At 35.5% G+C, this 23659-nt stretch overlaps 1 protein-coding gene and 1 long non-coding RNA gene across 3 annotated transcripts in view; one reads left to right on the top strand and one right to left on the bottom strand.

Moving 5' to 3' along the window:
• LOC132901930 (uncharacterized) overlaps nucleotides 1-12228 on the bottom strand; it is an 83257-nt gene extending 71029 nt beyond the window's left edge. Inside the window, exon 1 of the long non-coding RNA XR_009656953.1 lies at nucleotides 12114-12228. This is a non-coding gene — a long non-coding RNA (uncharacterized LOC132901930). The remainder of the gene's footprint in view (nucleotides 1-12113) is intronic.
• Nucleotides 1-23659, top strand: part of LOC106143193 (zinc finger protein ush) — a 168498-nt gene that overhangs the window by 93443 nt on the left and 51396 nt on the right. The gene's annotated exons all lie outside the window — the stretch shown is intronic.

Genomic DNA, 23659 nt, shown 5'->3' with positions numbered 1-23659 from the left:
AAGCCTTCCTCGATAAATGGTCTACTAAACACAATGTAGTGTGTAACGATATGTATGTATGTATAATATTTATATTAACCAACATAGATAAATACTAAAATAAGAATAAAAAAAACACCATAAGTTCATTATTATCTACCATTTCCAAAATTCCCACCTCACTATCAATTTCCCAAGTCTATTAAAAGCACCCTACACACGGATAAGGCGGGGTGCACACCGAGGTCAGATATTTCAATTCTGCCTCGGATATTGGAGGAGCCGTGACGACGCATACATACATCTCAAACGGTCTCCTTTCCATGTGTCCACGCCTTATCTTTATATTGAAATCTGTGCACACTGAAATATGTGAGGTCGGGTTTATGTGGAGACTTTAAATGATTGTGAATATAGGGTGTTGACAATGTGGTTTTACTGGGTCTTGGATGTTTATCTGTATGTATATAAGAATTTATTATTAAGTAGGTATACATCAAGAATCGTTGAGTTAGTATCGCATAAAACTAGTTTGCAAATAAATTTAGGGTTAGCACTATCTTTGTAGGTAATGTTTCCCATATACAATTATTTATATTTAACTGACTCCATTTACAATGTCTACTTAATACCTTCTACATACATACATATAATCACGTCTATATCTCTTGCGGGTTAGAACGAGCCAACAGTCTTAAAAAGACAAATAGGCCACGTTCAGCTGTTTGGCTTAATGATATAATTGAGATTCAAATAACGACAAGAGGCGTCCAAAGTAGGTATTTCAAATTGTAAAAAAGAAAATCTAAAAAAAGAGCGCCTTTTTTTATTCCATCGCAGAAATCATGCCGCAAACACATCAGCATACACGTCAGCATCTAAGATTCCACATTCAATATCTCACGATCCTGGATCTCTTCAATTTCCTATTCCGTCCATCTAAATGTCATATCGAATTTATTCCACTTTTTCCCGTTCCTCGCCCTTGATACGTATCTGTTATTTTGAATATTTCCTTGGTTTAGTTTCGTTTTCTAGTCGTAGCAAGTATTGCTATTGTGAATAGTCCATTACTTTTGATAAATATATAAGAAAAATTAAAAAAAGAATTTGGTCGATGATTTTTTTTGCATCCCAGTTTTTTTTTTTGCAAACCATCTTAGCTTATTCTGTTCCATTTCTAAATCAAACATCACTTGATAATTGTCACGTTATTTGGTTTCAGGGATAACTGAAACTAAAACTACAAGTACATATATAAAGATGATTACAAAATAATTAAGTATATAACAAGAAACTGTTATTAAGTAAAACAAATGACATACTGAAAAGCAACAAGCTCTACAATTGAATGTGCAATCTATAATATTTAATACATTCTATAAAAATGAAATAATTTATAAGTTTCAAATTAATTGTACAACAAATCTACGTTTGTTTTGTTGTTTAATAAATATGAATAATGTTTTCAGAATACAAGTAGGTACACGTACCTACTTAACTCTAAGAAAATAACGTTAATTTCATTTGAAACAAAGATCTTCCGATGTGAAACAAAACAAAACATCAGCACAAACATATTTATCAAATATCCGGAACGATTCAGCTAAACATCGAAGTGAGTCGGGAGTTTCCGGGTTTAAAGTAACAGATAAATAGAGTGAGAGCAATCAAGCGTGTGCGCCATCTTTAAATTAAATAAAGTGAATCGCGCTCCGGGTAAAGGTGCGTGCGCACACGACGTAATTTAAAGTCCATTCCGTTTACTGAAATTTAAGTAAACAATCTTGACAAGTCTTTTCGTTGAAAAATTCATTTAGAAATTAATTAACCGCTATTAGAAAAATATTGCTAAACTAAATATTTATCATGTCATAATTAAAATCTTAATGAATTACTTACTTTTGCCAATTACCATACCTTATTTTAGTATGAAAATAACAACAAAAGTACCTTAAGAAATGAACTAGGTATAAGGAAAGTGCTTCGAATGATAATAATATCTACTGCGCGATCCAGCTTAGCTTTCACTGAACCCAGTTTCGTTTTTATAATAAGTATAAATCATATTTAAAAAGAAAAATATATTTAGTTCGATCTTATGACGTTTCTCTATAGCCAAACAAAAATTTATATTTCAGTGTCAAAATTGTATATTGCGGTAAAATTGATCCATACGATAAATTGTCAAGAAACAAATAAAATAGATAAAGAAAATTTAATGAATTTTGTCTAATTTGGATGTGATCAGGCCATAAACTTTTATGAGTAGACTTAGTAATTCAATCAATCGAAAATACAATCAATCCAGATCCTTATGTAGGTATTTTTATACTTAATTTCTCCGGGCTTCGGAATTAAAAGGTCTACGTACATTAAATCCTTACAAATCCAATTCCAGATAAACACAAAACGACTGTTAAGTGTAAACCCTAACTGTGTCCCATCACTAGCAGGAAATTAGCAGTGCTTCAACTGGATTATAGCGAAATAAGATATTGTTTACACCATCTACACGTTCATTCGTTCAATTCATTCGTTTGAATGATGCTCCTTTGTTTGTTCGTAAATGATTTGGAGTGAAAATTTTGATACAAAATTGTTTTTGTGCCTTTTCAAGTTTTCAAATGGGGTATTAATAAACGTACATACAAATAATCACGTGTATATCCCTTGCGGGGTAGACAAAGCCAACAGTCTTAAAAAGACTGATAAGCCACATTCAGCTGTTTGGCTTAATGATAAAATTGAGATTCAAATAGTGACAGGTTGCTAGCCTGTCTCCTAAAAGAAGAATCCCAAGTATGGTTTAAAGCAAATATGGTTTTTAAGGTATTTATGAGCGGTGGTATAGTATCTCGTTAGTGTAATAAAAGTATTAAATGTTAGTCTCGTGGGGAATAAAGAACATAATGTGTATCAGATGCTGAACTTCCCGAGTAAATTATAAAATTGGGTTAATTTATTATAGTTTTTATGTTAGGAGTATATAGTTTTTATTTTTTGTGAGGAGGTATATATAAATATATTTATTTAGTTTGACCCCACATGAAGTTCTCTATCAGACCCAATGGTTGACTGGTAGATAACGCTTCTAGCATTAAGTCCGCCAATTGTGCTATACATACATTTGTGCAATAAAGTTTTATAAATATATTAAGAAACATCTCTCTGACGACATCTTTTGACGGCCTCTGTGGCGCAGTGGTAATACGCTTGTCTGTGACACAAGAGGTCCCGGGTTCGAATCCCGGTCAGGGCATGATGAGAAACGAACTTTCTCTGATTGGTCTGGGTCTTGGATGTTTATCTATATAAGTATTTATTATAAAATATAGTACCTTTGAGTTGGTATCTCGTAACACAAGTTTTAAACTTACTTCGAGGCTAACTCAATCTGTGTAATTTGTCTTGTTTAATATTTATTTATTTATTTATCTTAAAAACTACTCCCATCTGTCAATTTGTCACATTTAGTACATAGAAGCGGCAAGAAGTGGCAACTTCTTTGTCTGGCGCGGAGTTATCGCGCCGGGACCGCTTCATTTCCTGAGCTCGCCTCTTGTCGAACTTGCTAAATGGACTGAGGCATAAGAGGTAGCGGGTTTGTTAACTACTCGGGTACAGACAAAAAAAACCATAGATCCCTGTTAAGAAAAAATGAATTTTTAATCCGTTTTGTACACAGATAATTGAATATTTAAATTTTTATATGCTTGCACCACCTCTCGCCAGTCATCATGCAGCTCGCGCGAAAAACTATCGCTGCCTCGTTTCACGTTATATTAAAAAGCGAAACGGCGATAGTTTATCGCGCGCCCTGCATGACTTTCCTATGAATAACAGATATAATATTTGTATTCTTCTTTTAGGCGATGGGCTAACAACCTGTCACTATTTGAACCTTAATTCAATCATTAAGTCTAATAGCTAAACGTGGCCTTTCCGTCTTTTCAGGACGATTGGCTCTGTCTACCCCGCAAGGGATATAGACTTCACTATATGTATGTTTGTATGTAATATATATATGTATGAGACCTCTGCAGCGTTCATGTTTTGAACTTACTTAGCCCCGCAGATTTCATCAGAGCGCAGTGATTAAAATTGAATTATGTATATCGCTTCATCTCTTCACTCGGACCACAGTCAAAGCAGAACACGGGAGGATAATCACATTGTTTTGCTTTTGATTCATTGCACTTAATATTCATAAAGTTGCATTCACAATATTTCTTGGCGATTGGACATTGTTATTATCTACGTTTGTAGCTAGCTCAATTATGTTTTTCCTATAATCTTTTACGAGTAACTACAACTCTCTCTACATTCTCATACCAATTTTTTTTTGTAAGTCATGATATCCGGATTAGATCTTGGTGATTCCAGTCGACTTAGGGATAGGCTTATAAACTTGGGATTCTTCTTTAAGGCGATGGTCTAGCAACCTGTCACTATCTCAATTCTGTAATTGGGTCAAAAAGCTGAACGTGGCCTAACACTCTATTCAAGACTGTTGGCTCTGTTTACCCCGTGATATATGTATGTATGAAGGTCCAAAAAAAAAATTCTGAAACTAGGTCTGCCATAAAAATTTTCTCTAATTTTAAATTCAGATTTATTTTAAAACAGATCGTCGTTTATTTTATCTATTTATTTAATAATCGAATCGCGTACACACCCTAAGGCCTAAACTTTAGACGGGGAATTCCGAAAATTCCAAATAGCGTCGTGAGAATAGGCCAGCATTTATTTATCAGTTGCGCAAACGCAGATGCGATCTCAGATGCAAGGATTGTGGCTAATGATCGTTCTGGTAAATGCCAGGATACATAAGTGGTATCAACAATTAGCATTAGAAGTCTGTTTAGAATACAAATAAATAATTTTACGTACAACTAGTATTTGCCCGAAGCTCTACCCGGATTAAAAAATATACTTATTACCTTCTTCATTAATATTTCTATATTTCAAATTTTTCTTAATTTCAATATTTCTACTCATTCTTCCCTATTACCTTTCTTATGCCATACAGCTGAACGTAGCCTTCCAGTCTTCCCGAATAATGTTGATACTGTGTGCCTCGTGAGGGATAAAATCCTGATTGTATTTATGTAATTTTCATTCATTAGTATGTTCGTAAATTTTCATTAAAATCGTTCCAGCTGTTTGGCCGTGAAATCGTAAAAGATAAGCAGACTTTGACTTTTGCATTTACAATATAAGTATAAGAGTACATATTTTTCTTGTAGTTAAAAAATGTTATAAAGCCACAAATTTGTTTTTACCGCAAAAGTGTAATTCCGTTTCTCAAATTATTTTCTTTGATACCGATCGCGAAAAAATATAAAAGCCAACTTTTTTTGGCGGCCGCCATTCACTCATTTCCATTGAACGAAGATAAAAACAATCCCAACTAACGCAACTTCCAAACAAAACAAAAACCAAGACGTACATCTGTCCGTCTGTGGCATCGTAACTCCCAAAGTCATATCAAAGTTATAACACCCCGTCATTTCCTCGTTAGGGGTTAAAAAATCAAAGTCTAAAATCTAATTGCCAGCAAAAAAGGGCAATCCGCTCCACTTAGCACGAATGGTCCCTACAATTGCTTGCGATCGCGCGGCCGAGGCAGATTGCCCGCGCGCCGGCCCTCGAACCGATGGTGCTAGATCATATCACCACGCCTTTCCCAGCCAAAGCTTTGAGGAGTTATTGATATGGCGCCAAGTGGAAGAAATCTTCACGTGAGACCTGACTACGCTGTAATTTTTGTGATTTCAATCGTTTTCGTTCGAGCGCTCTTGCACTTTGAACTTAGTGAATAGGCTGTTTTGTTATTGACTCTCTTCTGCTTTAAAAGTATAGGGTGATCGGTTTGGGTAAGCTAAATGAAATTTGATTTTTCCTGATTTGAACAGAATGTTGGGGATGCATAAAGCCATATAGATTTAGTACAAAAGTTACTTTTAAATTGAAGATATGTGAAAACTAGATTTTGTTTAAAAGTTTAAATTAATTTAAACCAGATATTAAATGGTGAATTTTCCTTAATTCAAACATTTAAATTTTTAAATATTTATTTCATCTGCTAAATCAAATATTCCATTAACGTAGAACAAGTTCCTAACATCGAACTTTATTGGAAAGTACACAACCGAATGCGGCCACATCGATCACAAACAAACATCTCTCTTGGAGCCGCAATCTCAGTATTATCTATGCAACTTCGAGGCTACAACCAGTTGACAAAGTGCACTACGTGATATTGCAGCCATTACTCCTAGTGATTCATATCGGCCCACCCCCGAGCTCGCTCCACCGGCCTTCTCAACCCCCAGCCTTGCAGATAACGCCGCTGCGCTGTCCAGATATACCTATTAAGGATGCAACACCGATCCCCGAACGTAAATAACACCATTCGTGGCTGTTTGCGCTTTGTTTCCCAAGCGCTATTGAATCGAGAACAGATAAACAAAAATAAGAAAAAAATTAATGTCAAAGTGACAGCGAAAAGCGCGCCAAAACTACCGCAACAAAGCACCGGTGGGTCGAAACAATCAACAAATTCGCATCGTACAAATGGATCGGACATTTATTGTCCGCTATCGTAACATTCCACCTCCGTTGTTTATAACAGAGACGCCCAATTTGCTCAGGGAGACTTTTTATCTCGTTTTTTCTATTTTTTTCTACACGGCAAACAAAGAGTCGATATGACAGGTCTCAATGTACAACGCGCGGTATCGCCGCTCGGGCACGACGAAAAACGAGAATCGAGTAATCGAGCAATCGGGTAAAAACAAGGAGCAGGCAGGCCCACCGGCCCGTGACAATTGCATCTGCAGTCGAATTGCAGACGCCATGTTGGATTATTGTGCCTCTATTTCGATTAAGTGTCTCTATGGATTTGTTTTTGTTTCAATTTCACTGTTTCTTTTCTCTTTTACTAGGATAATTTACAGTTAACTTTTGAGTGTGTAAATTTAACGTAACCAGTTTCATATTTCTCGATAAAGTTAATTATTAAAGTTAATAATAGTTGATAAACAATATCAGTCGGTGTTATCATCATATCTACGTAATAATTTATAGGATAGAACGAATTTCTGGGTTCAACTATTTAATTTTTTCGAATTATTTCTCATCTTGTCTTTCTACCTCAGCCTGTATTCGATACTATTCAAATCCGATCAAAAAATCCAGTGGGTTAAAGTATAGATACCATATAAAAGTTTGTTTTTAGGCGTTCTAAAATATATGAAAACTAAATGAAACAAAAGAAACGCGGACAACCCACTGTAAAACGTTTATTTATAAAAAGTCAACGGGCCTGCCACTGGATATCAATATTTCACCACCCAGCCAAGAACAAGTTTGTGAACACGTTATTCTTTTGATAGCTAACCTCCTCGGAAGGTCCTAGCCACAATAGTGTTGAGCCATTCTTATTTTAATCGAGTATCGTGAAACGAGTATCGTGCGCACCCGTGCGGAACACAGATAGTGACGGACGGCGGCCGAGGCAGTCTATTCATATTTTTCAAATTTTTACCCGAACTTAAAGCATTGTAACCTGTTTTAGCTCACACGGTGAGTAATGTAGGTATTATATAGGTAATATTGAGATGTTATACTTATAAAAAGTTTAAGTACATTCATTTCTGTGTTGGAAGAAGTAAAAGATTGTTCAGTTGGCAAAATGGGATTGTAATGGTAACATCATTGCAAATTTTGATTTAAATTAACCAAAAATTGAATTGTTCACACACATATTAACCTTTGAATCGTGTTATCACCCTCACCCCTTCACACCACGTGGAAAGAGTAAAGCTAAGAGACTCAACAAGCTGTCTAAAGTTCAATTGAAATCAATCAAACGAATTCAAGTAAAAACCTATTCGCGAAAACTGCGCGATCAGCGCACGTCAATCACTTACTTTGACAGTTTTTAAAAAAGTCGGGATTCTTCGCGAGCGGAGGAAGCAATCGAGATTTCGATTTGACGTTTGCAACAAAAGCGCGGGAGACGGACCGCCCGAACGTCACTCGGTGGATGGATTCGAAAATTAAAATCTCGCGTTAGTTGGTAACGTTGGCAGCACTGACGGCTGTCGCGCGTCGCCGGCAGTGTTGCCATTTCGATTTCAGGCTTGTTCTAAATATGTCATTTCTTTGTTATCGAGCGACGTGCACGGGAAATGAAAGTCCATCGAGTAGACACCATTATCGCACATCGCATATTATATTACGTGGCGGACACTGTCCTGCAAATTTACAGCTGACTTTCATGACGCAACTAATAACACAATATTCGTGGTCAATAAGTATGAACATGATAAAAAACAAAAAGTTTTTATTGGTCTAACCATGCCAAATTAATATTTAAATTTTAAAATAAACAAAAATACCAATCGTAAACGATTTATTAAAACAAGCCAAAAATCAACTTCTATCAATTTCTAAGTACCAAGTTAATAGGAAAAAAATACTGGATTTTAATTAAATTTTGAAACACATTTTAAGCTTCAAAATTAAAGCAATCTATCAAAAGACTTTTCTTACGTTAAAAACGTTAACAATTTCAAAGCAAACTTACATAAAATCACATTAAAACATTACCCTCCTTTTCCACGACCAGTAAAAGTACTAAAACGTTACCAACACAAGAATACACATAAAATACAGTATTCACATTCGTCGACATGAACTCTTATCGCAGAGAACAGTCGAAAACTTTTTCAACGGCGTATAGAGCGCGCTCTGCAGGATGGCAGGTGAAACACTCTAGCTGGCAGCCCGCGATATGTCACTCATACGGAACGCTTCCAAATTCAAAATGCGGCGGCGAAAGTCGATTAATCTAGATTGTTCTACGAATGATCGCATTACTGTCACTAATTTATTCTCAATTTCATCATTATGCCATACAGCTGAACGTGGCCTTGCAGCGTTTTCAAAACTGTTGGCTCTGTCTACCCCGCGAGGGATATAGATGTGATTATATTAGCTTGATATAGACTAACATTTAAGCAGTTACACCAAGTGTTATTATCCATGTGCCTAGCGGTGCTAAATAACATCAAGAAGAAAAAGAACAATGTGGCACTTCTACTTAATGTGGTAAATATACCTACCAATCATATCATTGGTAAAAAGCCATAGCAATAAATACCATTAACATTTGCAAATTCATTTTGATTTCAACATAATTTACATTTAAAAAAAATTATGACTATAAATAGGTAGACAGGACATTAACCACAGAGTTTAAATATTCTAGAACAACCAAAGATCGTGGCATCGTACGCGCCCCGGTGGTGCGTGTGGCTTATCTATGTGGACAAAAGAATTTTTGACGATTGAGCAAACATAATGCGGATCGCGATCGCATCTAACTTCGGACAGGTGACGGGCGATACACCCCGTCTATATATGTATGTTGTGACCTCCGTCATACGTGTGGAATAAAACACGAATGACGTAGGTTATTGAGATTTTTCTATACTGTATTAACATTTCTCAATCTTCGTTTCTCTCTGACTTCCATCTCGTAAGATCACAATGCCCCACCGTTACACGCAGATTAGGGGTAAAACCAAAGTTTAACTACAGATCTCTATCTCAACTACACATGTATCGCCTCAGTGTAATCTTAGTAAGTAACGCTTCAGAACCTGGGGTTCACCAAATATGGGTTATGACTATCGATATTAAGGATATACAATTTTATTTGTTAAAAACATGGATGTCGTAAAAGGCGATTAAGGGATAGGCTTATAAACTTGGGATTCTTCTTTTAGGCGACGGGCTTGTCTCTTTATATGAATCTCAATTCTATCAGTAAGCCAAACAGCTGATCGTGGCCCATCAGTATGTTCAAGACTGTTGGCTCTGTCTACCTTGCAAAGGATATAGACGTGATTATATGTATGTTGTTAAAAACAGCAACAGCTTTCAACAATATATCACAATAATAACGACATATATTCCAAGGAATGAGTACACATATATGAAATTATCATATCTATCGCATATCATAACCTTGCACCAAAATACATATCTAAACAGTGGCAATACGTTGATATATAACAACAAATAGATTGTTAACTACACCGATCTTTATCTGTATATGTAATCCGCCGTGTCGGCTGATAAGGCGAATCGTAAAAATCGCGCTTGATTAAACTACTATCGGTTTGCTGATAACCGCTTTGGATGGTTGCACACTGTTAGTGCTAACTCGGTTGTGTTGTGGACGTCTCGTGGTTTACTTATTTTTTCGTCAAGTGTACGAATAAAAAGCATATATATTTTTTTAAGTCCACAACTGTTTAATGAAATAATTTCACTAAAACTACTCTTGTCGTTTCACCCTCAATGTATAAAATTCTAAAATTAAACCGCATTGAAAAATTAACAATATTTTCCATTTTCAAATTTATTGGTGAATTGAAAGTCTGAAGATTTCTTTTTTTTAAACTTTTCTGTAATTCGAACTGTATTTAAACATTATAATTTACTACGGAGTCACCGTCATCATAAGTGCATTGGTCAATTGATTGTGACTTTAATTCCAGAAAAGAGTGTATGATATTTTCAAGGTGAGTTTCTCGAATTGAATATCTCATTAGGACTTATTATATTCTCAGCTGTTAGTTTCAAAATTTGAGGTCTTATTGTCCCTATGGAATACGGAAAGTAAGTATCTACTTAATTGTAAGGTTTTAGTGTAAGTTCTACCATGATGCTTTATATGAGTTTGACCGTTAGAATAACAGTCACGGAGGTCAGACGTCAACTGCTTTGTGTGACCTGACTTTACCACTCGTGTGTCTTTAATGGAATCCAGGCTCCTTCCTAGGGATACCGCAAACGGGACGCAAAGAAATTGAATAAAAATTATTAAAAACAATAAAATTGAAGAAAAAGATAGTGAGCTCCAACTGCTTCTCTTTCCACGCATATAATTAAAGTAAATCATTCTTATTTCACAACGAGCTTGCAGGAACAATGTATTTTTTTTTTACTTTATTTCACAAAAAAAAATGTACAAGATTTGAATGAAGATAAATGAAAGATGTATGCAGAGATCGTGGCAAGAGCAAACAGGCGTGATTTTATGTATGTTTGTATATTTTTATTTTTTAATCTCAATGCCATCATTAAGCAACCGTGACACTCGTGTTTTAGACTATTTTCTCTGCCTACCCCGTAAAGGCTCAAGACGTGATATATGTGCGTTCGCAAGCGTGTAATTGCCCTTATCAGTGACTTATCAAGTTTCACATTAATGTCTGCAATATTTGTTTTTATCTACCCATGTAAAATTGTTTCAGTGGCTTCTGATAACACTTGTACGGGCTGTTATCTCTCGCCAAATCGGCAAATGTTGGCCAACATTGGCGTGTTTGGTTGACAAATGTATATAGAAGTGGGCGTGCAAAATTTTTTTTTTTTTTGTAATTGTAGCAGACATCCTTTGCTCACAAATGACAACTTTGCTTTTCCGAATTCAGTCCCATTGCCAGTAAAAATATGGAAATATATTTTTACATGCAATAAAAATTGTACTTATACATTTCCTAATTACTGTTCGGTGGAGTGGTTTTTAACGCTAACATTTTATTTATTATGGGCACCTATGTCAAGTAAGTAGAGCTAATTCTCTATAAGCTCTAATTGTGGATTATCCACAAAAATTTACTAAAAGTTTTCACTATAAACACATTAAAAATAAAACTGCAGACCAAAATCTGCGTGTTTGCCAAACATTGGCGCCAATCGCCCGCAGCATGCATTTTTCCGATTTTCGCGTGCCCGCGGCGATAACACCGATTTCCTTCTTATCGCCAACCCCCGCTATCGAACGCCACACGGTCTGTTTTTTGTTTTCAATCGGTAACTCGACGCCACAGAGCGGAGTATGGCCCACCGATGTGATGTTTGCTTTGTGGTTGGTGATTTATTCTATAGAATTTTGTTTTTAAAATGTTCGAAAATCAACTGTAATTATATGTAATTTTGATTTTAGAACAAATTCGTTTTGCATTTCGTTTTATATTCTCGTAGATTTTTTTTTTATAAAATTTATCTCTGAGTTGTATGTTTTTTAAAGCTTTTATTTATTTGCTTACCAAATTTTCCAACAGTTTCCAAAAGGTCGACTTGCCAGTTATAACTAGACTAACTAAATTTTTTTTTCAAACTTGCTTTGTTAAAAAAAAATCCCGTGTACAAACACGGGGACTTTTTTACCAAATGGATTATCATGTTAAATAACATTATTTTTATCGTGATGTTTTAATAATCTGAAATCATGATAGATAAAGGAGTTTGTCAATTTATTTCGTACGTTATCGGATAGATTTTATCGTAAATGAAGTAAATCGATTTATTTAATCAATTAATCGATTTGCTTAATCTTTGAATCGATTTACTTATCCAGGAACATCAAATCATTATATTTATACTTAAGTGTGTACCGTTCTTCAAAGTTTGATAATTGGAAAAATTTTATAATTTTGTTTCAGCAAACCATGCATATTTGTATGTTTAGGATTTTAACAAAGTCCGAAATTATATCATTAATTTTCAAGAGATAATGATATAAATAAATAAATATGATTATTTAAAGTAAATTATTGTTTCTAAACAATAATTTACTAAACTTAAAACTAAAATCTATTTGACACGGTCTTAAAATTTAGTAAACTCTATACGACATGAGCAAAAGCAATTAAAATCGGCTTACTATCGATATTTTCTTATCGATAGTTCAATCTGATCATCACCTTACGCCATAAAAATCGTGGGATCACGTATCCTGTAGCAGTAAAAGTCGAAAAAGTCTAATAACCGCGTTAATCCGACACCTTAATTTAATTTTTGATAGTATCTTTATGATAATATAATACTGATAAATGTATCCAGTGTCGATTGAATCTTCAAAATCACGTGATTATAATTCTGATCGTGAGTAGTTTTACATTTTTTCTTGTCATAAATGACTATTTATAATCTTCATTTAATTTATTTATACCTACATCGTTATTATCTTCTTACATCCATGATCTTACTTTCTTCTTCCTCCTGGCTTTTGTCCCGGTTGCATCCTCACCAATCTGGAGAGAAGCCCGGGGTAATCCTTTGAACATGGATCCTGGATTGAGTGGGTCAGGTTTTTGCACGAAGCGATTCCCGTCTGACCTCCGCAACCTTTTCAGGTAAACCTACCTAACCCGTATTTCATCGGTTACATATCCAGTTTCCCGAATGTGCAGGTTTCCTCACGATGTTTTCGGTGAACGTAAGAGCATCGGTTAGTTATCAAACTAATTTACATACATAACTTGTAAAATATTGGTACATGGCCGAGGTGGGACTTGAACCTGTGCCGTTTTGATCTTACATTCACTGATATTATATTAATACTTGCTTAACTTTTGACTAGGTTCCAGTTATTTCATGTTAGGGAATAATATTTTATACTTTTAATTACTAAAACTACTTATAAGCAATTAAACATAATCGATCAAATTCCTGATCAAATCAATTCGTATTTATTTCTATAATAACGTAATAAAGCAGTCGATATCCGATCTAGAATTCAAGAATGCAAATGGTATCTTACAGACTTTTTAACGATAGATTTTATCGATAGGAACAAGTTACAACACTAGCGTAACATGCCCACCCAAATATTTGAACCGATTAGGAAAATGTGTATTCGAATAATAAATTCGATTCAAGTATCCGAATTATCACTCGCATCTACTCCCGTTAAGCGATATAAAAGTCAGCAATTGATTTATTTTAAATCGATTGAAATAGTTAAATTATTTTATTGGTTTCTTGGTCGAATTTGTACTGTACACAAAATTGTTATGTTCTCAATTCTGTTACACGATTTAGCGTCTTATTCTCTTTGTGTTAGAAAATAGAATGTATTAATTAATTACTAGTATAGTTATCGAGACAAGATCGCGGTATATAAATATAGGAAAACTTGATTGTAGTCAGATAGCGCGTTGGGACCGCTAACGAAAACATTTTAGATTGTATCTGCTTATACATATATATTTTTTCGTGTGGCAACATTTACCTAACAGAAAGTTTTCTAACACATATACATATATCGTTCTACATGCTTTGGCCTAGTTTTTAATCTTATAAGCATTTGTTTAAATCCTGTGTCTAAATCAGTCAACGAAAATTTATAAGCATAAGCTATTTATTAGCCATGTCGTGTGGTTTTCGGCACTTTAGAATACAACCACTCCATAGCTTTCTCATAGATGTCGTAAAAGGCGACTTGGGGATAGGCTTACAAACTAGTGGTAGTATAGTGTTCTAACTTAATTTTGTTTTTAATTTTATTATAAAGTTTCATAATGTACCTATATAAAACTTATTAACATTGAATTAAAACTAATTAAAATAAACTAAAAGTAATAAAAAAATTGTCCTATAGTTTAAAAGAATCCGAAAAAAAAAGAGGGGCTCCTGCGGCATAACTAACTTTTTAAATTATCTACATACATACATACAATCACGCCTATATAGGAGGGATATCCCTCGCGGGGTAGACAGAGCCAACAGTCTTGAAAATACTGAATAGTCACGTTCAGCTATTTGGCTAAATGATAGAATTGAGATTCAAATAGTGACAGGTTGCTAGCCCATCGCGTAAATAAGAATCCCAAGTTTGTAAGCCTATCCCTTAGTCGCCTTTTACGACATCCATGGGAAAGAGATGGAGTGGTCCTATTCTTTTTGTATTGGTACCGGGAACCACACGGCACCTTTTAAATTATCTCAATCATATAACAACCCCCCCTCACTGACAAGTAGGAAACTGCAAGTGGCGGCGCGTGCGTTAACGTACTCACTTGTCTATGGTCAAGTGCGTTCTGAACCCACATCCTGGGTGGAACTCTATGGTAATTATGGGTTTAAGCACTTAAGTGGACACGTGGCGATGTTTGACGATAATTAACCGTATTTTATTCGCCTAGTTTTTTTTGTATGAATATACATATGTACATTCATACCAGCACGCTTCCTGTTGGGGTAGGCAGAGACTATGGATTTCCACTTGATACGATCCTTACGTACCTCTCCCGATTCCTCTACACTCATTACACTTTTCATGCATATTCGACATTGATTATTTGATGAATATACCTAAATATATTTTTTATTACGACACTAGACTAGCTGTGCCCGCGACTTCGTCCGAGTGGAATAGTTATTTTGGGCATCATTGAAGCCCTCAAAGATGAATAATTTGCCCCGTTTTTTTCATATTTTCCATTATTTCTTCGCTTCTAATAGTTGCAGCGTGATGTAATATAGCCTAAAGCTTTCCTCGATAAATGGTCTATTGAACCTATTGGTAAATAGACCATTGAACAATAATTTTTCAATTCGAATCAGTAGTTCCTGAGATTAGCGCGTTTAAACATACAAACTCTTCAGCTTTTTAATGTTAGTATGGATTAAATTTTTATATGCACCTATTTCGATATTTCTTAAAATTCTTCTTATTCCTTCCTCGTCCGAAGAAGAGCCCAGGGTTCAAATTTGGCCAATGATTAGATGATAGGATCGAGTAAGTTAGGATTTTGACACGAATTGACTCCTGTCTATTCCGATTGCAATCTAACCTTAATTACGTTTGAATATGGTTAATTAAGCTGAACTACTGTGAAGGCTCTGTCTATCCCGTAAGGGAAAAATACGTAGCTATGTTTTATAGATTTATTATGTTAGTCATATTTTTGTTCTTTTTTTTTATAAGTTCTACATACATTTATTCAATGTAAATTGATATTAAAATAACATTTATTTCTTTACAGGTAAGTCATCATGAGCGGTATCAGTAAGTAGCACATTAGCATCATTGAGCAAGACGAATGAAGGAAACAAATACGCATTAGTATTCCATACATTATGAGTTATCTGACGCAGGTAATGTATTGCGCGAAATGTGGAGTGTTAACAATTGTTAACACTCCACATTTGTGTGCTCGGCCTCTGTGGCGCAGCGGTAGTACGCTTGTCTGTGACACTAGAGGTCCCGGGTTCGAATCCCGGCCAGGGTATGATGAGAAAAGAACTTTTTCTGATTGGCCTGGGCCTTGGACGTTTATCTATATAAGTATTTATTATAAAATATAGTATCGTTGAGTTAGTATCTCGTAACACAAGTCTCGAACTTACTTCGAGGCTAACTCAATCTGTGTAATTTGTCCCGTATATATTTATTATTATATTTATTGGCCCATTTTTCAACTACGGTTATAGGTACCTAAGTTGCCAAAATGTTCTTTCCCGAGTTTTGTTCTGATGTGAAAATCCTTTCTTAGTGCTCCCCTCCCCACTTAGGTACTAAATTTCAAATCTTTGGACCTACAGGGTCTACACTACATGTCAGTCAGGTTTTTCTGATAAGTAAGGAGCGCGTGCCGTGTGGTTCCCGGCACCAATACAAAAAAGAATAGGACCACTACATCTCTTTCCCATAGATGTCGTAAAAGGCGACTAAGGGATAGGCTTACAAACTTGGGATTCTTATTTTAGGCGATGGGCTAGCAACCTGTCACTATTTGAATCTCAATTCTATCATTAAACCAAATAGCTGAACGTGGTAATTTAGTCTTTTTAAGACAATTGGCTCTGTCTACCCCGCAAGGGATATAGACGTGACCATATGTATGTATGTATGTGAAACTCCATGGTATCACTTCCGTATAGCTAATTTATTGGGACTATCGGGAAAAAATTGGGATCGCACGAGAATTAATCCCGCCGATTAGGGACGCGTCCGGATATACCGCGCGAACGTATCTGATGACATCGCAATTCTTCCGGTTAATCCTATGTTATTTTTATTTTGTCGGGTTTTCGAGATTACTACTTTTTTTATTTATAAGCTAGGGAGACAATTATTTTATTACCTTATTGAAACATTAATTAAGTTTATTTACAGACACAAACAAATAACATGTTTTTGTTATCATAAAATGTGTTTATTTAATGTAGAAATTAGACCCCCATTACTATGGCCAATCTAATTAAATAGAAAATGCTGCCATCATCTTTAGTATATTATTAAGGGTCCATTTTTAAAATTAAGCATAATTTTTGTTGTACTATGTATTTTTAGTGCCATATTAAAAAAACAATATGAAGCTTTTTGAAAACTTCCAGCTAATAACGAACTTTTTCAAAGGCTTTTTATTTTCTACCCGCTTTGTTATTTATTAGATAAGTAAGTATGAACAGCAAGAGTTCATAACGACAAGAGTTATCCACCACAGACCACACAAATAAATAGAGACGATATGTACAAGAGATAGGATAATTACTCCGCTTAGCCCACATATCTGAAAAACTCAGATAAGGCGGCCACTCGCGACGCGACGCTGAGACAAATCTGCACAATTACTTCGGGCCACGACGCGATACTCTTTCACGATTTATTAGCTGGCTTCTACATATATTTTCATATTTATAAAACGTTTTAAACAGTATTGGAACTATTTTCTTGAAATAAGGAGGTGATTAGTTTTGGGTGTAAAATATTTTACGTTCTTTGTTTTAAAAAAAAAACTTTTTCAAAACCATTATTTTAGAAGTTTAACGATGAAAATGAGTTTTTGTATTAATTTTAAATAATACTTAATTTTATGAATAAATCTTAAAGACTTTGCGTAGTCAAAGACTGAAAGAAAGAAGTGATAATATTACAGAATATTGATAGTAGAATTTATGAGCCGCGACCCTGAGTAATAGTTATGAAACCGCTGCCATTTTTTGAAAGCAACAACCAAAAAAACGTATTCCACGTTATACTTACAGAATACTTAAAAATCGTACATTAAACAAACTTCAAGTATCATTTTCTTAACCGTCCGTCAAGCGTGACGCCCGCGGCTGCACAAACTCCGCTAAACTCAGTTTAATGTATTAACCTCGTTTAAACCGGTGACTTATCGCCGGACGATTTATCTGCGGCGCTAGGAACTCAGAAAAAAGGTAACGCAAAAAGTTTAATAAAGTCGCGAGCGACTGGCAAGACAGATACGGGAACTTTTTAACGTGTGTTGTTAAATTTGATGGGACCTTTTCGAGGTGGAATTTTCGAAGTCATTTGCGTCCGGATTGGGGCACCGCTAACGATTGTTTGATTTTGTCAGATTGTTTCCCGCCATTTTTGGTGGAATTTTACGTGAGAATAATAACTTTTTTAACGTGCCTGAGGTCGTTACAGAGTTACCGTGTGTACTTGTGTCTTTCCCTATGATTGAAATTTCACATTTTATTATGATGAATGATATTTAAGCTTTCAAGTAGGTATATTATTATTTTCAAGGACATTTTGTTAAATGAAAATAACCTTTTGCGCTTCATCGCGGTTGAAGTTTGTAACTAACTAAATACTTATCAGAAGAAAGTGAATGACTGACTGGCATATCGACTCACATCCCAAACCGCTGGGCCTAAAGAATTGAAATTTGGGAAGGTTATTTATGTGGTCTGAAGGTGCACTAAGAGTAGGTATACCTAATCCGCTGTTTGCCAAATAGTGGATTGCGTAAAAAATAACGCGATTGACTCGTACAACAACAGTTATAAAAACGCGGGATCCCACATCGATCACCGCAATCAACTTCCCAGAGAGCAATTACCGAAGTTCCTGACGCCCTGACAAATATCTACTAACAAATACTGCTTTTTTTCCCTTTATCTGCCTGCCGCAGGGCTCGGCCCTTGATACACAATTTTTCAAGCGATATTGCCCAAGTTGAGTCTTTAAAAGTTTATCTGTAAAGTTACCTCGCATGAATGATGTACCTCGTCGTGAATTAATCTTCGTTTTATTTAAACACGAGTTATTGTCAGATTTAATCGCGGATGGAGTTTTGTGTAATCGACTTTATTTGCACACGGTTGATAATTAAAACTTGATGTTTGAATAACTAAAACCGACCGCCAAATTCCGTTACCGCATCAATTTCAGGAAATCTCTAGTTTCACCCCAAGACTACGTATGGTACCTACAATATATTAAAATATCTGTGTATTAATGCATTAACATGATAATTAGTCAGTTTCTTGTTTTATCGATGTTATTAAAAGTATTTAAGATAAATAATTAAGATACTTCCATGGTGACGTTCACACGTATAAATTGCTTCCATGGTTACTTTACCAACACTTAAAATAAAAAAATAGGTAAAAAAACTTTTTAAGTTAAACGGTTTTATGTTAAACATACATTGCAATGTTTAATATAAATGTACTAAAAACCAAAAAATAATAAAATAGATACAGTCGTGGGAATTATAAACATATGCATAGACTAGACTAAAATAAAACCGTGGGGCACGTCAATTGTCTACAATCGTTGATTAAAATGTTTGTTTTGTAATGTTACACTAAAATTAGGCAGTTGTTCAACCGACAACGATGGACGTGTGATAAGTAGGGCTAGAATGTGGAAACAAGTTAGCAAGCTCGATTAAGCGAGTTTTAGGGTTTCATAATGTTGAGCGAGTAGTACTTTTATCATAAGTTTTGTCGATTAAAGACAAACTACGAGCAGTGAAACGATTCCTCGCTAGCCAGCAAAATAGTAAGTAATTTGCGCACCGTCTGCGGGCCAACTGCCTAACGACGAATTAAACGATTCTTCTATCGCACATTAAGTCTATAATTTGTAGACAATTGACGTGCCCCACGGTTTTATTTTAGTCTAGTCTATGCATATGTTTATAATTCCCACGACTGTATCTATTTTATTATTTTTTGGTTTTTAGTACATTTATATTAAACATTGCAATGTATGTTTAACATAAAACCGTTTAACTTAAAAAGTTTTTTTACCTATTTTTATTTTCTAGTTTTTAGTTTTTATTTCGCATTCTGTTTAATTCACATTTTATCCCACTGCTTAGATTTTAATTTTGAATAGTAAATTGTATTCTACTTGTTGAGACCTTTCATTTGATACCCATGTTGATGGGATTGATAAAACCTAAGTTATCCGCCATTTTGTAGAGGCCGCCATCTTGGATTTCAATTTTTTATAGTATATTGTATTCTGCTTGTTGAGCCCTTTCATTTGATACCCATATTGATGGGATTAATGAAACCTAAATTATCCGCCATTTTGTAACGGCGGCCATCTTGAATTTATAATGATAATGAATAAACATAATTATATTGTCACCAAAATCCAAAGTGTATACAAAATTTCAGATTAATCGGTTGACAGGAAGAGGGTGAAATTTGAATTACTAAATTTGACCCAAGAATAAAACAAACGGGGTGAGCTAAATAAAACCGTTTAAAAAAAAACAAACTATAGGAAAACGACTGCAGGATAGGGTGACCGATGAACCGAGCAGATCCACTGATAACCAGCCAATATCCGGCCGTACACACACACATACATACATACACACATTACTTCATATGTGGATGATCTTAATTCGTAAAACTTATTTTTTGAGCTAAATGCATAACACATGGAGGACGCGGTAAAAAGAATAAGGTTGAATAGAACGTTATTTGTATTATTATATTATGTAGTTTCGTTAATCGTTGCTTATAATATTAATTGATAGTTACATTTTAAATTAAATGTGAATTGCATCACACACCTACTTATTTTAACGTTTAATTCTTAACAGATCACATACATATATATGGTCACGTCTATATCCCTTGTGGGGTAGACAGAGCCAACAAACTCAGCTATTTTGCTTAATGATAGAATTGAGATTCAATTAGTGACAGGTTGCTAGCCCATCGCCTAAAAAAAGAATCCCAAGTTTGTAAGCATATCCCTTAGTCGCCTTTTACGACATCCATGGGAAAGAGATAGAGTGGTCCTATTTTTTTGTACTGATGCCGGGAACCACACGGCACTTAACTAACTAAAGTAACTTTTACAGGGAACCTAACCCGTATTGGATCATATGATTACACAACCCGACAAAACCTGAATGTGCAGGTTTTCTCACGATGTTTTCCCTCACCGTAAGAGTTAGGATTTCAGGGGAGGCATTAGTCCAGCAGTGGACCTTTACATACATTAAATCACGCTCCTTTCCCGGAGGGGTAGGCAGAGACTACCTCTTTCCACTTGCCACGATCTCTGCATACTTCCTTCGCTTCATCCACATTATAACTCTCCTCTTCATGCAAGCTCGGAGGTTTCGGGTACTTTTGACCTGACCCTTTACCAGGACGTCCTTAATTTGATCAAGATACGTTCGTCTAGGTCTTCCCACTCCAACCAAGGGTCAGTGTACCTTTACGGACTGTTAAGGTACGCTCGTGACAAAGCAGACCTTACCCAGCACCACGAAGACACAACATCAGCCATCCAATTTCGGTGCCTGATAAAAATCTGTCTCAGTTTTTATTTACGGTCGTGTATGTCGTATCTAGCCGCGTATAAATAAAGCAGATCTGTAGCTTTATCTCGCCCATCTTGATGTGGAGATAGGGTTTTATTTATTCGCTGACTGAACACCCACGTATAGGCGATATATGATATCTATATTGTTGTGGTTTATTAGACTGTAGGGAATGTGAGAATATCAAATGATATTGGTCTAGGCTAGCCTCGACTTGGTCTAAGTGTGTGAGGTCAGCTACATAATTCAGTTATTAATTCATATAATCACGTCTATAACACTTGCGGGGTAAACAGAGTTAGCTGCTTTGAAACACTGACAGACCACGTTCATCTGTTAGGCTTAATAATAGAATTGAGAGTCAAATAGTGACAGGTTGCTAGCTTATCCAAGTTTATAAGCCTATCCCTTAGTCGCTTTTTACGACATCCATGGTAAAGAGATGGAGTGGTCCTATTCTTTTTTTATTTTAGTGCCGGGAACCACACGGCATTACATACAATACAGGTATAAAAATTGTTTGGTTCATATGAGTTGGATTGTAGTGTGATTTAATACAAGTTTTGCTCCAAGCCTCACTGCACAATTTGGGTCGTAAAAACGTGTCTCAATATCTCAAACGACCAACGTTCTCACGCGCAAAGTCTGGAATGAGTACTATAAATGATAATTAGCCAGAACTTGAGGCAGTTAACGGGCAATCACGTCGGAAATTAAAAATATCGTGATGTACTCTATAGGGCTGCCCGACGACACCGAGTCGACTCGAATTCCTCCAATCGACAAGAAAGTATCAAATATTATACATCGGACACACCTGAAGGTAGACAGCTTGGCATGCATATGAAGAGACGAGATACACCTCAACAAACTTAACCAAAACGTCACATTTTCCACGTTAAAACCCTTATTTTAAATTGTATAAAGTCTCAAATCGAATGACCAACAAATTCAGAGACGACTCGAGTAAATTTGCAACTGTGAACAAGATAGTATCAATTCGTACGTTAGCAAGAAACACATTTCAAGAGAAACATGGTCGATGTTGGGACCGAATCGAAACAAAACGTTGTGACATCACGATAAGAATCGATTGGCTCGCGAAACGTCGCGCCAAAACGGACCGAGCAAATTATCGATTCATAAAAACATCGATTTTAAAATATTGCCGCGAGTTTATCGCGTTATTGTTCCGTTCGCGATAGGGTGGCCACGTTTGTCAGGATTATGTAAATTATCGATTCGACATTTTTCAATTTTTTATACGGATAGATATCTAAAAATTCACATGGTACTACGTTTGAGACTTCAAAAAAAGTAACAGCTGGTATGTAATATAAATGGTACTAAATGATGTAATAGGTAGGTGGTTGATGATGTTCCAAGGAGATATGCCCACGTGGCGGGTGGCATGTTGACGCTTGAGCAAAACGAACAATTCGAGGTAAACGTTTTGAATGAAGCCAGAGTTTCAGGCTGCTGAGACCAGGATAGACTTAAATTCAACTTCAAAACTTTTTGGCGTCTTAATTTCACTTTGGAAGAATAATAATATCTTGCAATAATTGGACCTTACTCTCGTTTAAATCAATGAAAGGATGTTGATAATATCCACATTTAGGAAAATACAAATAAATTTACAAAGCCTTGAAAATCAGAGAGTAAAATGGTCTATTTTCATGTGATAATTATGATTATGTCACCTCATGCCATGGCCACCCTGGCTATGCGCCCGCGCACTATCGCGCTCGTCCGTCATGCGATATCGCGCGATCGTCGCGTCGGGCGTCGCAACAGACGAAATCGTACGTTTTGCGTTTTATTGCCTTTTATAACCATTTGTAATATTTTGTAGACGAAGATTGAAGGTTTTTGTGGGGACTTTACGAAACGCATCGCGATCTGTGAGAGTAACTTCAGAGCGACGCAAAGATTATTTTCGCTCGAATGCAGCATTTTAACATAACTTTTAGGTACATAAAATTTTTTTTTCATAAAAGATTTTATAAACAGTTTACGATAAAAATCCTAAGTATTTTTTTAATAAATAAAAATAGAGTCTTGAGTAATAGTTTGCCAACTCAGTCCGGTGGTTAGTCAAGCAAAATAAAGAAAAAATTAAGGCAAAAAGGAAGAATAAACAAAATGAGGCTACAAAAAATATCCTAAATGAATCCTATAAAACTACAATCGTTGTCATCACGGGACAATAAAACCTGTGCAAAAGCACTAGTTTTCTAGGTCACTAT

This window comes from Amyelois transitella, chromosome 2, assembly GCF_032362555.1.
Source record: "Amyelois transitella isolate CPQ chromosome 2, ilAmyTran1.1, whole genome shotgun sequence".
NCBI classification, from domain to species: domain Eukaryota; kingdom Metazoa; phylum Arthropoda; class Insecta; order Lepidoptera; family Pyralidae; genus Amyelois; species Amyelois transitella.
The sequence above is the reverse complement of the archived record's forward strand: the minus strand, read 5'-3'. Positions and strand labels throughout refer to the sequence as shown.